At 31.6% G+C, this 5,477-nt stretch overlaps 1 protein-coding gene across 3 annotated transcripts in view; it reads right to left on the reverse strand.

Moving 5' to 3' along the window:
• LOC106459500 (glucosamine-6-phosphate isomerase 1) overlaps positions 1-4,058 on the reverse strand; it is a 28,561-nt gene extending 24,503 nt beyond the window's left edge. The window contains exon 1 of one of the 3 annotated variants that reach the window (XM_013919127.2): positions 3,915-4,058. The gene's annotated coding sequence lies outside the window, so the exon portion shown is untranslated. Of the gene's footprint in view, positions 1-2,707; positions 2,823-3,798 lie in introns of those variants that run through there. The other 2 variants (XM_013919126.2, XM_022386000.1) reach the window with 2 other exon arrangements.
• Positions 4,059-5,477: the final 1,419 nt, after the last annotated feature.

Here is a 5,477-nt window from a genome sequence, read left to right on the forward strand (position 1 = left end):
CTTAAACACATGCTATAATTCACAACGATTCACGCACTTTACTTACGACTTGACTCAATTATCTGTCTCCCTATCTCTCAGTCTGCTATCCAATTAATTATCTTGCTTTATTTGCCATGCTTATATACAAGAATAGAGGGCATCTAGAATGCACTCGCCTCTTCATGAACCTTCTAGACACTTATCATGTGTGACCACCGCTGTCGTAACAATACTTTAATACCAATAATAATTATCATAAGAAAACGACTTGTTATAAAATTTTGTTTAGGTTGTACTGTAATTAAAAATTTTAAACAAGTAATAAAGACATTTTATTGCCAAAATATTAAACATTCATGGTATTTTCATACTTAAAAGTAAATTATTTTCTCAACGTAAATATAAATACAAACATTTTAAATTCAGCATTAAACTTCAGCAGTTTTAAACAAACACCTTGATTAATGAATCAAAGTTGTTTAAAATGGTTCATTACTCTATTAAACAAACATTTTACAATTGTATTTATTCTTTACATATGTACTTTCTATACATTTTAAGATATTTCACATCAACTTGTAATTGAGCCTTATAATTATTGTTAACACTAGCATAAAATACCCACGCTCTACTGTGGGATTCAAAGTCCCCCCCCCCACACACACATGATTCACAGAGGCCCTAATATACTGATTAAGCTCCTGCATTACCCCCAATTATTTCTATAGCTACTCTAAGGAAAGGAGGGTTCATAACCAAAACAAAACCCTGTTAGGATACCAACCCATGGTACCCGAGCATGTGTGACAAGTTTGGTTCAGCTGGCTTGTGAAAGGGGAGGGAGATACGATCATAGTTTCAAACATGGAACCACTGGGATCCATGATGGAGGGAGGGGGTGCAAAACCTGTGCCAGATCCAGGTTCAACAACCCTGAAAACCTATTCATGGACCTGGATGACCTTACAGGAAAATTTTAGCCAACCTTGGTATGATAATTATACCATATAGAAAAGGGCATCCCCCAGACAACTCCAAGATTACCTGTCATGTTTCATCCTGCTAGCCCTATAACTATGGAAAGATTTAGCAGCATAAACATACAAAGAAGTTACAAACTAAATTATTATAGGATGTATGTAGGGGAAACAATTATTATTTTTTGAACTTCTAAAAATTAGCCTTTAATAAAATGTGTCTGAACAATCAGTAAAAGTGTATCTGTACAATAAACAGATTTTTCCATTATGAACACTTGTTGTAGACTTAAGAAAAAATAAAAAGTTCCAAGTACTAAAATAAAAAATGCATTAATACAAATGTAGTTGACATATAAATTTTACTGTGGCATGAATAAGCTCCTATTAACAGGGCAGCTGAACAGTTATTATGAAGTCAAGTGGTTTCTGTTCACATTTATGCAATATATACTGATGAAAAACAAAATAATATACATGTATAGTTTTCAAGATGAGAGAGACAGACTATACACTTATAACTTAAGAATAAATATCATTAACTAAAATATTTAAACAAACTGCTGGCACAAAGCACTTATTAACTATATTACTTTATAGGTCATGTTTACTAAATGAAACATTTTAAAAGTACTTCTGTGTAGATAAACATGCAACACTTAGGAGTCTTGCTAATATATACATTAAATATATACATTTCTCTACTCCAATTCACTTGTGAATTTTCTCGTAAGTGTTCATCAAATGACCATTTTATTTTATTAACCTCTACCACATGTATTTTTAAAGGATATAAATGCAGATATTATAATAAAGGTACATGAAGATACAAATGTATAAGTATGATATATTATACATTAATGAATTAAATATATCAGAGAATTAGTTCAGTTAATAAACAGGTTTGTATCTAAATTACAAAGATTTATATTTTTATTAAATTTTAAAATATCTACTTTTTATGCTATCAGTCCATATTTCAAAGCTTCTTTAAAGCCAACCTACCTAACCACTTAACTTCTTTCAACACTTGGATTACATACTAATAATTTTTTTTTTCAAACTTGAATAACTGCATACATGTGCTTAAAGATAACTAACTTTAGAGTAATTTTAAGAAATACAGACAACATAACACATGTTTAATGTTTATTATGTGGTTAACGACAAAAAACAACAACAATTAATTATTAGATGATGTATTTTTTTCTCAATGGCATCTTTATTGTGGGTTGATATTTCTTTGCCCCAAATACATCAAAAAGCAGCCTCATAGTAGATAAATTATAAATCTACAAACTTAATTTAATTTCCTGCTTACAATTATCATCTTACTTTGGTTTTTAAGCAAGATGTAACATGTCTGACAAGCATGGTTGGCATAAATTATACAGCTTTGAAGTATAAAACTACGCCAGATTTACATACCTTATTACCAAACTTTACCATTACCCTCTATTTCTATCAAAAGTGAAGCAAATCTTCAATTTACTATATTAGACAATATCATAAGCCTATAGCTAAATTATTCCTTGTCAAGAATCTTGTTAAATAATAAAGGATTTATGAAAATGTATAACTAAATATGTACCTTCTGCTAATAAAATTGTTTTAGAACACAAACCCAAACAAGGTGATTACACAAGAAAACCATCTTCAACAAGTATGCAAGTTAAATCCTATTTTTAGGTATGCTTCTCATGCAATATCAATAAAATTTTATATGTTTATAGATACACACAGCTTACTCATTAAAACAGCTCTAAGTAATTGTTTTAGAGGAAAGCCACATTGGGCTATCTGCTGTGTCAACTGAGAGGAATCAAACCCTGGATTTTAGTATCATAAGTCTATACAGTTACCACTATCCAACTAGGGGACAGCTCTAAGTAACAGCACACTGAATTTCCAGGAATTATCAAAAAATAACATTGAAATTACTAAAATTTCAAATTTATGGTATAGAAATTTAAATATAGTCACATAAATTACAAACATTATTATTGAATAGTCGTAAACATATTTTATTTTATGGAAATTAATCATATTTAAAAGTTTTTGTTGTTATTGTTCTCCTAATTTTTTGTTTTCAAAATGTAGATTAATAATTAATAGTACTTAACTAATTAGCCACCTTACCCTGCTACACTTTTTTAAGTTATATGTTCAAACATTATCACCACCTTGACAATAACTTGAAAAAGATATTTATTTATAAAGTATAGTTTGCAAATTGTAAAAATAAAGCGCAACTAGAATAAAAAATAAAGTTTTAAGTACTCCCTCAAAGTAGTTATATGTTTCTAAAGTTTTTCTCTGACTGTAAGTTTCAACAACAAAGACTTAAGTACTATACCAGCCCCCTTTTCCATGAAAAGCTGGTACAGCCTATGTAGTTGAATTTTATTTTTTGTTGTATGCCAGTTTATCCATATTCACGATTTCTCATGCTTAGTAGACTCTCAAGGAAAATTTTACTTCGAAATTTGATTTTGAAAGCGAGTTTAAAAAAAAAAACTTTTAGAATATTAGTAAATCACTGTAAAACAAAATATTCGGTAAGCTACATCAAATACATGTACGTCACTGTCACGGTAAACTACTGTAGGAGTGATATAGAGTATCAGTAAAAGTTATTAAAAAAGTGACCAAGACAAGGTCGCATCTTTTCCATTTTTACTACTCTACAGTATCTAGCGTAGCTTAGCCGTAAGATTCTTAATTTCCCTGACAACATATTTCATTTGAACTTGGATAACATAATATGTACTTATATTTATATCCACAAAAGGAACATAAAAATGGATAAACAAAAAACACTGCCCACAATGTGCCTCACCTTTCTTGCTATAAATTATAATTGATTATAAAGTTCTTTTTAATTTACGTAACTATGACTTATCACGTGTGTCCTATCTCCAAGCTACAGCTACGTTGTTAGATCATTGAACTCACATTTTTCCTCCTAGCCTTCAGTGGCGTGTCAATAGGTAGGGAGCTGCCCAAGGGCTAGGCCGACGAAGATGTCGTTCAAAGTGGTTTTGTTTGTTGTTAAGCTCATAGCTACACAATTGGATATCTGCGCCCTGCCACCCGCGGGCATCGAAAACCGGTTTTTAGCGTTATAAGCCTGCAGACTTACCGCTGAGCCACTGGGAAGCTCACAATGGGTATTTGAAATGTTGAATATTGGCAATAATGTAAAAATATTCTGAAACACGTAAATAGTTTTAAAAGAAGACAAAAGTTTTGTCTCAAAGTCCTTTAAGACTTAATTACACCTATACTGATACTGTACAATATCATTCTAAGTGAAGGAATATATTTTGTCATGTTTATGAAATATATAATTTAATGATTAGATATGAATTATTTGCAGTTTCATTGGATTATTTTCAATTGGGCACAGTGTGCTTAAAAACTTAACGTACGTTGTTATTCACATACGTAATTTTTCAATCTGAAATCACACAATAATTTCGGAAGTTTCTCCTTCTATTTACATTCTATTTAATATTGTTGCGTCAGCGAGTCACATGACTACTGTGGCACCCTCTAGTTTCTAGAACTATCTTGTTCTTTCATGAATGCTCTAGTATTTACTAGATAGGGTAGGCTGGTATATATAAGAGGGGGAATGTAATGTGTGTGTAGACAGTGAGTAATTGATCTGCAGTCAGAAGTATTATTGAGCACGTTCGTTGTTATAGCGTTTGTTTAGCGCGATTGTTGAAGTTGAGTGTATCGGTAAAGTTGTATTCGGAAAGAATAAACCAGTTTTTATTAAGTAAAGCCGTAACTTCGTTCCGACGAAACTTAAGCGACACAAGTTAATACCAATTAACAAACGGAGACGTAACAGTACATTGTGTGTGTGTGTGGTTCAATTGTTGTAGTATTGTTGATGCCAAGTTATTCGACTCTTTGGTATTTTTCTCAGTACCTTAAGTTAGTATTGTTACATTATAGTGCTGCTCGCGTAATTTAGTGAAAGTTTGAGGCCTCAGTGAACACTCAATAAATATAGGTGACCAAGCAAGCACAAGTCCAGTGTAGTTCAGTCAGAAAATTAGTTAGTGAAAGAAAACATGAAGTTAGAGGGTTTGTGAGTGAGCAACTGTAATGGGCGATATTTTAAAGTGAGTTTCACAGTTTAATAGTGATAAGGAGAATAATTTGTCTAGTCAAAGGGTATTCTAAAGTAATTGAGCCTGTCTGTGTGGACTTTGATGAAAAGGAGACAATTCTTTGAAGTTCAGGATATAACTGTGGTAACCCACAGGGTAGCTTAAGTGAATTATTCACTGATATTATTGTGATAAGAGTAGTAAAAAATAATTCGTCTTGTCAATTGGATTCTAATGTAAGTGAATCAGCCTAAGTGGATTTCTGACAAGAAAAGAGAATTATTAAGAGTTAGAGGTACAACTGTGATATCCATAGTGAAAAGAATTTTTGTACATAGCTTGATTTGTTTTGAATATATTGTTACGACAGCGAAAGTCACGTGACTGTTGG

Source organism: Limulus polyphemus, unplaced genomic scaffold, assembly GCF_000517525.1.
Source record: "Limulus polyphemus unplaced genomic scaffold, Limulus_polyphemus-2.1.2 Scaffold618, whole genome shotgun sequence".
NCBI classification, from domain to species: Eukaryota; Metazoa; Arthropoda; class Merostomata; order Xiphosura; family Limulidae; genus Limulus; species Limulus polyphemus.